Source organism: Triticum aestivum, chromosome 3A (assembly GCF_018294505.1).
Source record: "Triticum aestivum cultivar Chinese Spring chromosome 3A, IWGSC CS RefSeq v2.1, whole genome shotgun sequence".
NCBI classification, from domain to species: Eukaryota; Viridiplantae; Streptophyta; class Magnoliopsida; order Poales; family Poaceae; genus Triticum; species Triticum aestivum.
In genome coordinates this window covers 509,080,298-509,093,744 of record NC_057800.1, presented here as the reverse complement: position 1 = coordinate 509,093,744, position 13,447 = coordinate 509,080,298, and positions in this window count along the sequence as shown.

Genomic DNA, 13,447 nt, shown 5'->3' with positions numbered 1-13,447 from the left:
GGGACTCGAGCGGACCGAGCAAGAGCTCGTCCTTGCCAAGCGGCAGTTCGAGGAGAAAGAAGGTAAGAAATACCTTACAGAAAAAAGTGCCTATAAAAAGACGTGATTGCAAAAAATAACAGAATTGTACTGCTTATTGTAGGGGCCACGACTGAGGTGGCGACCCTCAAGCAGGCGCTGTCCGAGGCCGAAAAGAAAGCGGCCGCGGAGCGCACCGAGCGAGAGAAACTTGGGGCCCAGGTCGGTGAGGTGCAGCAAGAGCTTCAGGCTCTCATGAAAAAACATGAGAGTTTGGAGCTTGAGTCAAAGACGCAAGCGTCCGAGCTCGCGGCGGCCCTTGAGACTGCCAAGTCTGCCCAGGCCGAAGCCCAAAAGGCCCTCCAAGAGTTGGAGGAGATGAAAAAGATAGCAGCGGGTAAGGCATTCTTTATGCAAAGCAGAAATATAAAAGTAAACTACTTGTTACTTACCCGAATCCTGAGCTCTCCAGGGGCATTCGCAGATCTTCCCCGCAGCGTATCCGCCGCCGCCGCATTCTACTGAGCTGAAGAGGGCAACTCGATGGAGAAGGTGTCTGGTCTCAATATGCTGAGGCCGGACACCCTGTGCCCTTGAGAGACCAGCTGAAACAGCTAGTCGAGCTCCACAAGGCGGCCGAACAGGCCATGAAGGGCTTCATAGTTCGGCTGTGGCCCGGAGAGGCCCTACCTAGGAGCTACTTCGGGCTGGTGCGGCGGCTGGTGGAGGCCTGTCCAAGGCTCGAGGTCATCAAGCGCTCCGTCTGCATCGAAGGTGCCCGTAGGGCCCTTGCCCGTGCAAAGGTGCACTGGGGTAAGCTGGACGGTGAGAAGCTTGTGAGGGACAGGCCGCCGCCGGGGAAGGAGCATCGCAAGCCCGAGAACTACTATAAGGATGTTCTTGCGGGTGCCCGCCTTATGGCGGATGAGTGTACCAAGGATGTAATTTTTGAATGAACTCGCTCGTGTTTATCCTGTGCGCTGAAAACTTGTTCATATGCGCTAAGCAATGCTTGTTGAATTTAAAATATTACTTTCTGTGCAGTCATTTATCAAAAAATTGAGAGATGGCCATGTTGGGGAACGTAGCAGAAATTCAAAATTTTCCTACGTATCACCAAGATCTATCTATGGAGAAACCAGCAACGAGGGGAAGGAGAGTGCATCTACATACCCTTGTAGATCGCTAAGCGGAAGCGTTCAAGAGAACGGGGTTGAAGGAGTCGTACTCGTCGTGATCCAAATCACCGGAGATCCTAGTGCCGAACGGACGGCACCTCCGTGTTCAACACACGTACAGCCCGGTGACGTCTCCCATGCCTTGATCCAGCAAGGAGAGAGGGAGAGGTTGAGGAAGACTCCATCCAGCAGCAGCACAACGGCGTGGTGGTGGTGGAGGAGCGTGGCAATCCTACAGGGCTTCGCCAAGCACCACGGGAGAGGAGAAGGACTTGGGAGAGGGGGAGGGCTGCGCCAGAACATTGGTATGGCTGCCCTCCCACCCCCCACATATATATAGGGGCAAGGGAGAGAGGGGGGGCGTAGCCTTGGCCCTTCCTCCAAGGAAGGGTGCGGCCAGGGAGGAGTCCCACCTCCCCAAGGCACCTAGGAGGTGCCTTCCCCCTTTAGGACTCTTCCTTCCTCTTACCTCTTGGCGCATGGGCCTCTTGGGGCTGGTGCCCTTGGCCCATATAGGCCAAGGCGCACACCCCTACAGCCCATGTGGCCCCCGGGGCAGGTGGACCCACCCAGTGGACCCCCGGGACCCTTCCGGTGGTCCCGGTACAATACCGGTGACCCCGAAACTTGTCCCGATGGCCGAAATAGGACTTCCTATATATAAATCTTTACCTCCGGACCATTCCGGAACTCCTCGTGATGTACGGGATCTCATCCGAGACTCCGAAAAACATTCGGTAACCACATACAAACTTCCTTTATAACCCTAGCGTCATCGAACCTTAAGTGTAGACCCTACGGGTTCGGGAACCATGCAGACATGACCGAGACGTTCTCCGATCAATAACCAACAGCGGGATCTGGATACCCATGTTGGCTCCCACATGTTCCACGATGATCTCATCGGATGAACCACGATGTCAAGGACTTAATCAATCCCGTATGCAATTCCCTTTGTCTATCGGTACGATACTTGCCCGAGATTCGATCGTCGGTATCCCGATACCTTGTTCAATCTCGTTACCGACAAGTCTCTTTACTCGTTCCGTAACACATCATCCCGTGATCAACTCCTTGGTCACATTGTGCACATTATGATGATGTCCTACCGAGTGGGCCCAGAGATACCTCTCCGTTTACACGGAGTGACAAATCCCAGTCTCGATTCGTGCCAACCCAACAGACACTTTCGGAGATACCTGTAGTTACCTTTATAGCCACCCAGTTACGTTGTGACATTTGGCACACCCAAAGTATTCCTACGGTATCCGGGAGTTGCACAATCTCATGGTCTAAGGAAATGATACTTGACATTAGAAAAGCTTTAGCATACGAACTACACGATCTTGTGCTATGCTTAGGATTGGGTCTTGTCCATCACATCATTCTCCTAATGATGTGATCCCGTTATCAACGACATCCAATGTCCATGGTCAGGAAACCGTAACCATCTATTGATCAACGAGCTAGTCAACTAGAGGCTTACTAGGGACATGGTGTTGTCTATGTATCCACACATGTATCTGAGTTTCCTATCAATACAATTCTAGCATGGATAATAAACGATTATCATGAACAAGGAAATATAATAATAACCAATTTATTATTGCCTCTAGGGCATATTTCCAACAGTCTCCCACTTGCACTAGAGTCAATAATCTAATTCACATCGCCATGTGATTAACACTCATAGGTCACATCGCCATGTGACCAACATCCAAAGAGTTTACTAGAGTCAATAATCTAGTTCACATCACTATGTGATTAACACTCAATGAGTTCTGGGTTTGATCATGTTGCTTGTGAGAGAGGTTTTAGTCAACGGGTCTGCAACATTCAGATCCATATGTACTTCGCAAATCTCTACGCTATATTTGGAGCCATTTCAAATAACTGTTCTGCTTGGAGCTATACTAAATTGTTGCTCCATTATACGTATCCGGTATCTCTACTCAGAGCTATCCGGATAGGTGTTAAGCTTGCATCGACGTAACCCTTTACGACGAACTCTTTTACCACCTCCATAATCGAGAAAATTCCTTAGTCCACTAGTTACTAAGGATAACTTTGACCGCTGTCTTGTGATCCATTCTTGGATCACTCTTGTACCCCTTGACTGACTTATGGCAAGGCACATTTCAGGTGCGGTACACAGCATAGCATACTGTAGGGCCTATGTCTTAAGCATAGGGGACGACCTTCGTCCTTTCTCTCTATTCTGCCGTGGTCAGGTTTCGAGTCTTAACTTCATACCTTACAACTCAGGCAAGAACTCCTTCTTTGACTGATCCATCTTGAACACCTTCAAGATCATGTCAAGGTATGTGCTCATTTGAAAGTACCATTAAGCGTTTTGATCTATCCTTATAGATCTTGATGCTCAATGCTCAAGTAGCTTAATCCAGGCTTTCCATTGAAAAACACTTTCCAAATAACCCTATATGCTTTCCAGAAATTCTACGTCATTTCTGATCAACAATATGTCAACAGCATATATTCATCAGAAATTCTATAGTGCTCCCACTCACTTCTTTGGAAATACAAGTTTCTCATAAACTTTGTATAAACCCAAAATCTTTGATCATCATCAAAGCATACATTCCAACTCCGAGATGCTTACTCCAGTCCTCAGAAGGATTGCTGGAGCTTTGCATACTTATTAGCATCTTTCAGGATTGACAAAACCTTCCGGTTGTATCACATACAACCTTTCCTCAAGAAAATCATCGAGGAAACAATGTTTTGACATCCTATCTGCAAGATTTCATAAATAATGCAGTAATCGCTAACATAATTCCAACAGACTCTTAGCATCACTACGGGTGAGAAAGTCTCATCGTAGTCAACTCCTTGAACTTGTCGGGAAACATCTTAACGACAAGTCGAGCTTTCTCAATGGTGACACTTACCATCATTGTCTGTCTTCCTTTTAAAATCCATCTGTACTCAACAGCCTTACGACCATCGAGTTGTTCTGCCAAAGTCTACACTTTGTTTTCATACATCGATCCTCTCTCGGATTTTATGGCCTCGAGCCATTTATCGGAATCCAGGCCCACCATCGCTTCTCCATAGCTCGTAGGTTCATTGTTGTCTAGCAACATGACTTCCAAGACAGGATTACGTACCACTCTGAAGTAGTACGCATCCTTGTCATCCTACGAGGTTTGGTAATGACTTGATCTGAAGTTTCATGATCACTATCATAAGCTTCCACTTCAATTGGTGTAGGTGTCACAGGAACAACTCTTTGTGCCCTGCTATACACTAGTTGAAGTGACGGTTCAATAACCTCATCAAGTCTCCACCACCCTCCCACTCAATTCTTTCGAGAGAAACTTTTCCTCGAGAGAGGACCCGATTCTAGAAACAGTCCCTTATTGCTTTCGGATCTGAGACAGGAGGTATACCCAACTGTTTTGGGTGTCCTATGAAGATGCATTTATCCGCTTTGGGTTCGAGCTTATCAGCCTGAAACTTTTTCACATAAGCGTCGCAGCCCTAAACTTTTAAGAAATGACAGCTTAGGTTTCCCTAAACCATAGTTCATACGGTGTCATCTCATCAGAATTACGTGGTGCCCTATTTAAAGTGAATGTGGTTGTCTCTAATGCCTAACCCATAAACTATCGTGGTAATTCGATAAGAGACATCATGGTATGCATCATATCTAATAGGGTGCAGTTATGATGTTCGGACACACCATCACACTATGGTGTTCCAGGCTGTATTAGTTGTGAAACAATTTCCACAATGTCTTAATTCTGTGCCAAACTCGTAATTCAGATATACATCTCTATGATCATATCATAGATATTTTATCCTCTTGTCACGACGATGTTCAACTTCACTCTGAAATTACTTGAACCTTTCAATAATTCAGACTCATGATTCATCAAGTAAATATACTCAACATCTACTCAAATCATCTGTGAAGCAAGAACATAACGATATCCACTACATGCCTCAACACTCATTGGACTGCACACATCAAAATGTATTACTTCCAGCAAGTTGCTTTCTGGTTCCATTTTACTGAAAACGAGGCTTTCAGTCATCTTGCCCATGTGGTATGATTTGCATGTCTCAAGTGATTCAGAAATCAAGTGAGTCCAAACGATCCATCTGTATAGAGTTTCTTCATGCATATCTACCAACAAACATGGTTCGCATGTCTCGATCCTTTCAAAAATGAGTGAGTCCAAAGATCCATCAACATGGAGCTTCTTCATGCGTTTTATACCGATATGACTTACGTGGCAGTGCCACAAGTAGGTGGTACTATCATTACTATCTTTTGGCATGAACATGTGTATCACTACGATCGAGATTCAACAAACAATTCATTTTAGGTGTAAGACCATTGAAGGTATTATTCAAATAAACAGAGTAACCATTATTCTCCTTAAATGAATAACCGTATTGCGATAAACATAATCCAATCATGTCTATGCTCAACGCAAACACCAATCTTGATGGTAGAGGGAGCGTACGATATTTGATCATATCCACATTGGAAATATTTCCAACACATATCGTCAGCTCACCTTTAGCTAGTCTCCGTTTATTCCGTAGCTTTTATTTCAAGTTACTAACACTTAGCAACTGAACTGGTATCTAATACCCTGGTGCTACTAGGAGTACTAGTAAAATACACATCAACACAATGTATATACTTCTATCGACCTTACAAGCCTTCTCATCTACCAAGTATCTAGGGTAATTCTGCTCCAGTGGCTGTTCCCCTTATTACAGAAGCACTTAGTCTCGGGCTTGGGTTCAACAGCTGATTTGCCGTTTCATGAAGTATCCCTTCTTGCCCTTGCCCTTCTTGAAACTAGTGGTTTCACCAACCATCAACGATTGATGCTCCCTTGATTTCTACTTTCACGGAGTCAAACATCGCGAATATCTCAAGGATCATCATATATGTCCCTGATATATCATAGTTCATCACGAAGCTCTAGCAGCTTGGTGGTAATGACTTCGGAGAAACATCACTATCTCATCTGGAAGATCAACTCCCACTCGATTCAAATGATTGTTGTACTCAGACAATCTGAGCACAGGCTCAACAATTGAGCTTTTCTCCTTAGTTTGTAGGCTAAGAAAATCGTCGGAGGTCTTATACCTCTTGACGTGGGCACGAGCCTGAAATCCCAAATTCAGCCCTCGAAACATCTCATATGTTTCGCGACGTTTCAAAACGTCTTCGGTGCCTCAACTCTAAACCGTTTAACTGAACTATCACGTAGTTATCAAAACGTGTATGTCAGATGTTCGCAACATCCACAGACAACGTTCGAGGTTCAGCACACTGAGTGGTGCATTAAGGACATAAGCCTTCTACTGTCTGCATAATTGCTACTATCAACTTTCAACTAATTTTTCTCTAGGAACATATCTAAACAGTAGAACTGAAGCGCGAGCTACGACATAATTTGCGAAGACCTTTTGACTATGTTCAGGATAATTAAGTTCATCTTATGAACCCCCACTCAGATAGACATCCCTCTAGTCATCTAAGTGATTACATGATCCGAGTCAACTAGGCCGTGTCCGATCATCACGTGAGACGGACTAGTCAACATCGGTGAACATCTTCATGTTGATCGTATCTACCATACGACTCATGCTCGACCTTTCGGTCTTCTGTGTTCCGAGGCCATGTTTGTACATGCTAGGCTCGTCAAGTCAACCTAAGTGTTTGCATGTGTTCCGAGGCCATGTCTGTACATGCTAGGCTCGTCAACACCCGTTGTATTCGAACGTAAGAATCTATACACCCGATCATCACGTGGTGCTTCGAAACAACGAACTTTCGCAATGGTGCACAGTTAGGGGGAACACTTGAAATTTTAATGAGGGATCATCTTATTTACTACCGTCGTTCTAAGTAAACAAGATGCAAAAACATGATAAACATCACATGCAATCAAAAAGTGACATGATATGGCCAATATCATATTGCTCCTTTTGATCTCCATCTTCGGGGCTCCATGATCATCATCGTCACCGGCATGACACCATGATCTCCATCATCATGATCTCCATCATTGTGTCTTCATGAAGTTGTCTCGCCAACTATTACTTCTACTACTATGGCTACCGGTTAGCAATAAAGCAAAGTAATTACATGGCGTTGTTCAATGACACGCAGGTCATAAATAAATTAAGACAACTCCTATGGCTCCTGCCGGTTGTCATACTCATCGACATGCAAGTCGTGATTCCTATTACAAGAACATGATCATCTCATACATCACATATATCATTCATCACATCCTTTGGCCATATCACATCACATAGCATACCCTGCAAAAACAAGTTAGACATCCTCTAATTGTTGTTTGCATGTTTTACGTGGCTGCTATGGGTTTCTAGCAAGAACGTTTCTACCTACGCAAAACCACAACGTGATATGCCAATTTCTATTTACCCTTCATAAGGACCCTTTTCATCGAATCCGATCCGACTAAAGTGGGAGAGACAGACACCCGCCAGCCACCTTATGCAACTAGTGCATGTCAGTCGGTCGAACCGGTCTCACGTAAGCGTACATGTAAGGTTGGTCCGGGCCGCTTCATCCCACAATGCCGCCGAATCAAGATTGGACTAGTAACGGTAAGCATATTGCACAAAATCAACGCCCACAACTACTTTGTGTTCTACTCGTGCATAGAATCTACGCAATAGACCTAGCTCATGATGCCACTGTTGGGGAACGTAGCAGAAATTCAAAATTTTCCTACGTATCACCAAGATCTATCTATGGAGAAACCAGCAACGAGGGGAAGGAGAGTGCATCTACATACCCTTGTAGATCGCTAAGTGGAAGCGTTCAAGAGAACGGGGTTGAAGGAGTCGTACTCGTCGTGATCCAAATCACCGGAGATCCTAGTGCCGAACGGACGGCACCTTCGTGTTCAACACACGTACAGCCCGGTGACGTCTCCCATGCCTTGATCCAGCAAGGAGAGAGGGAGAGGTTGAGGAAGACTCCATCTAGCAGCAGCACAACGGCGTGGTGGTGGTGGAGGAGCGTGGCAATCCTGCAGGGCTTCGCCAAGCACCACGGGAGAGGAGAAGGACTTGGGAGAGGGGGAGGGCTGCGCCAGAACATTGGTATGGCTGCCCTCCCACCCCCCACATATATATAGGGGCAAGGGAGAGAGGGGGGGGCGCAGCCTTGGCCCTTCCTCCAAGGAAGGGTGCGGCCAGGGAGGAGTCCCACCTTCCCAAGGCACCTAGGAGGTGCCTTCCCCCTTTAGGACTCTTCCTTCCTCTTATCTCTTGGCGCATGGGCCTCTTGGGGCTGGTGCCCTTGGCCCATATAGGCGAAGGCGCACACCCCTACATCCCATGTGGCCCCCGGGGCAGGTGGCCCCACCCGGTGGACCCCCGGGACCCTTCCGGTGGTCCCGGTACAATACCGGTGACCCCGAAACTTGTCCCGATGGCCGAAATAGGACTTCCTATATATAAATCTTTACCTCCGGACCATTCCGGAACTCCTCGTGACGTCCGGGATCTCATCCGGGACTCCGAACAACATTCAGTAACCACATACAAACTTCCTTTATAACCCTAGCGTCATCGAACCTTAAGTGTGTAGACCCTACGGGTTCGGGAACCATGCAGACATGACCGAGACGTTCTCCGGTCAATAACCAACAGCGGGATCTGGATACCCATGTTGGCTCCCACATGTTACACGATGATCTCATCGAATGAACCACGATGTCAAGGACTTAATCAATCCCGTATGCAATTCCCTTTGTCTATCGGTACGATACTTGCCCGAGATTCGATCGTCGGTATCCCGATACCTTGTTCAATCTCGTTACCGGCAAGTCTCTTTACTCGTTCCGTAACACATCATCCCGTGATCAACTCCTTGGTCACATTGTGCACATTATGATGATGTCCTATCGAGTGGGCCCAGAGATACCTCTCCGTTTACACGGAGTGACAAATCCCAGTCTCGATTCGTGCCAACCCAACAGACACTTTCGGAGATACCTGTAGTTACCTTTATAGCCACCCAGTTACGTTGTGACGTTTGGCACACCCAAAGTATTCCTACGGTATCCGGGAGTTGCACAATCTCATGGTCTAAGGAAATGATACTTGACATTAGAAAAGCTTTAGCATACGAACTACACGATCTTGTGCTATGCTTAGGATTGGGTCTTGTCCATCACATCATTCTCCTAATGATGTGATCCCGTTATCAACAACATCCAATGTCCATGGTCAGGAAACCGTAACCATCTATTGATCAACGAGCTAGTCAACTAGAGGCTTAATAGGGACATGGTGTTGTCTATGTATCCACACATGTATCTGAGTTTCCTATCAATACAATTCTAGCATGGATAATAAACGATTATCATGAACAAGGAAATATAATAATAACCAATTTACTATTGCCTCTAGGGCATATTTCCAACAGGCCAGTCGTCGGCTTCTGCCCCCACGCCACTAGTGCTGGGGTGTTCGGGATAAACCTGAGCGCTCTTTTTCCCATAGTTGGGTCCTTCGAGGGAGGCGCTCAGCACAACGAACCAGGCAATCGGACTATAATGCTTGAACACTCTCACTTAGCCATAGAACTCTATAATTTTAAATTTCGGCGAAGCCCCTAGTTCGGAAGACCGAGTTCGGGGCGCTATCCACGCCTTGGCCGGACAAAGCCAGCTCCTCGCTCGAAGCGGCATAAGTCTTTAGGGACTCGAAAAACCTCTCGAACAGCGACCGATCTCTCGCCTCATCATGACAGTCAGTTTTAGATTTCTCCACTGAGGTGCTTAACCCAGCTCAACTGGGGCACAATCGCAGTGGTTCTCCTAGTGCTACCTTAGCCGATATAGCGGAACGTAAGGCACCAAAACATAGGAGCCGGGCAAACCCAACTATTGACCCAAATCATGATTCGGAGCCGATGCATATAGTGCTATAAGTTCGGGGTGCCGCACTTGTGAAAGTGTACGGGCTTCTCACACCATATTGAGGGGTACTGAAGCCCCTGGCGTGTTTGCCGTACCATGGTGTACGGGTGCAACATGTCATTTAATAAACATATATATGAAAGGAGGATAATGCCAAAAATAGACAAAAAAGCTATGCATTATTTATAGAAAGGCTGCTATCAAAGCAGAACGATACGAGTAGTGCGATAAGCAAAAGATATTGGGCTATTTAACATGTCCTGGCCAGGAGCAGGCCGCGAAATTGTATGCCAAAACAGGTATACTGCTCGTAACAGAGACCACCTGGGAGTTCCATAATGCGGCATGGCTTGTCTGCTTCCTTGGATCTTGCATCGTTTGTGCGGCAGTTGAATTGCCGAACAGGTCGTCCGAAGTATGGAGTCCTGAAAGTAAGAGAAAAATTAAAAAAAGGAATTCGGCAGCCCCTAGTACGTTTTAAGCCGTAGTTTGGGTTTGTCGTTATTGTGCCCCTTCCCCTACGCCCATGGTATTTCTAGAGCGTAGTTATGTACGCGAGGCACTGGTTTCGTTATGTCGCGAGGGCTGGGGTTGGGGCTGCATTGCTACGCCTGCTCAGAACGTGCCAGGCGGTCTTGTTGTAGGTTACTCCGAGCGCGCTTGGCAGTGTCTGGCTTTTTAACGGCCGGACTGGAGAATTGCCTAAGAAGGCTGCTTTGTACTTCCGCTGCAAGGGCCGCAGTGTGCTCCTCCGTACGGAGGGAGCGTTCGGTGTTTCCGTTGACCGTGATTACTCCTCGAGGGCCTGGCATCTTGAGCTTGAGATATGCATAGTGCGGCACCGCATTGAACTTTGCAAATGCGGTTCGCCCGAGCAGGGCGTGATAGCCACTGCAAAACGGGACTATATCGAAGATTAACTCTTCGCTTCGGAAATTGTCCGGAGACCCGAAGACCACTTCAAGTGTTACTGAGCATGTACAGTTGGCCTCTACACCTGGTATAACACCTTTAAAGGTTGTTTTTGTGGGCTTAATCCTCGAGGGATCTATGCCCATTTTCCGCACTGTATCCTGGTAAAGCAGGTTGAGGCTACTTCCGCCGCCCATGAGGACTCTTCTGAGATGAAATCCGTCGATAATTGGGTCGAGAACCAACACGGTGAAGCCACCGTGACGGATGCTAGTGGGGTGGTCCCTTCGATCAAAAGTGATCGGGCAGGAGGACCATGGGTTGAACTTTGGGGCGACTGGCTCCATCGCGTATACGTCCCGTAGCGCACGCTTCTACTCCCTCTTGGGAATGTGTGTTGCGTATATCATGTTCACCGTCCGCACTTGTGGGGGAAAACCCTTCTGTCCACTGTTGTTCGGCGGCCTGGGCTCCTCGTCATCGCTATGCAGCCCCTTGTCTTTATTTTCGGCTCTTAGCTTGCCTGCCTGCTTGAACACCCAACAATCCCTGTTGGAGTGATTGGCTGGCCTTTCGGGGGTGCCATGTATCTGGCACAAGCGGTCGAGTATTCGGTCCAAACTGGACGGGCCCTGAGTATTCTTTTTGAATGGCTTTTTCCGCTAACCTGATTTATAGCCTCTGAATCCGGCATTAACTGCCGTGTCTTCGTTGCTGCCACTGCTAATGCGACGCTTTTGCTTATTCTGACGTGTCCTGCCACTTTTGTCCTTGGTATCTGAATTACCAGGGTTCTTTGCTAAGTTTTTACTGTGAGCTAGCCATCTGTCTTCTCCCGCGCAAAAGCGGGTCATGAGTGTCATGAGGGCTGCCATGGACTTCGGCTTTTCCTGTCCCAGGTGCCGGGCCAGCCACTCGTCGCGGATATTATGCTTGAAGGCTGCTAGGGCCTCTGCGTCCGGAAAGTCGACTATCTGGTTTTTCTTTGTTAGGAACCGTGTCCAGAATTATCTGGCCGATTCTTCTGGCTGCTGAATTATGTGGCTTAAGTCATCGGCATCCGGTGGTCGCACATAAGTGCCCTGGAAGTTGTCGAGGAATGCGGCTTCCAGGTCCTCCCAAGAACCGATTGAGTCTGCTGGCAAGCTGTTAAGCCAATGCCGGGCCGGTCCCTTAAGTTTGAGCGGGAGGTATTTGATGGCGTGTAGATCATCGCCGCGGGCCATGTGGATATGGAGGAGATAATCCTCAATCCATACCGCAGGATCTGTTGTTCCATCATATGATTCGATGTTTACGGGTTTGAAACCCTCTGGGATTTTATGATCCATTACTTCGTCTGTGAAGCATAATGGGTGTGCGGCGCCTCTATACTGGGCTATATCACGACGCAGCTCGAAGGAGCTATGTCTGTTGTGTTCGGCCCGGCCGGATTTGTTATATTCAGAATGAAGATCACCGTCACGTGTCGTGGGGCGCCTGCGCAATCCGTAGATCGATCTTGTTTGGCTTGCCTTGTCCTCCAGTATGTCTCGCAGGTCTGGCGCATTTTCCCGTGCGTTGGTTGAACGGCGCCGGGGCATGGCTTGGGTGGAGGGCCGAGAGGCCTCTCTGTCGCGGCCGCGAGGTGGCCGGTCGTCCATGTCGTGCGCTGGTGATGTAGGTGCTTCCTCCTCTGATCGGGGTAGCGGCCTGCGCTTTGGATAACTCTTGGAGGGGCGTTCGAGTTCATACTCTTCGGCTGCAAGGACTTCAGTCCATCTGTCAGCTAGCAAATCTTGATCAGCTCTAAGCTGTTGCTGCTTTTTCTTGAGGCTGCTTGCCGTGGCTAAAAGCCTGCATTTGAAACGCTCTTGTTCGGCGGGGTCCGATGGTACGACGAATTCATCGTCGTCGAGGCTTGCCTCGTCTTCGGAGGGAGGCATATAGTTATCATCCTCAACCTCTTGGTCTGCCGCTCTCTCATGAGGGATGGCTTCTCCATCTTCCTGTGCCGAATCTTGCTGTAGGGGGTGTTCTTCGACGCTATTCGGGGTAGTATTATCTCCCGTGCCGGAATCACCGTTTTTGCTTTGGCGGGATTTAGAGCGGCGCCGATGACGCTGGCGCTTTGGCTGTTTCTTGGAGGTGTCATCCTCGGCTGTTCCATCGCCATCTTCATCTTTTGGAGTATCCACCATGTATATATCATATGACGAGATGGCCTTCCAGTGCCCTACAGGTGCCGGTTCCTGTTCGTCTTCTGCATCGTCGTCCATACCGTCGATGTCTTCGGAGTCGAAGTCAAGCATGTCGGTTAAATCGTCGACAGTGGCTACAAAGTGGGTGGTGGGTGGGCTTCGAATTTCTTCGTCGTCCGCATCCCATCCTTGCTGACCGTAGTACGGC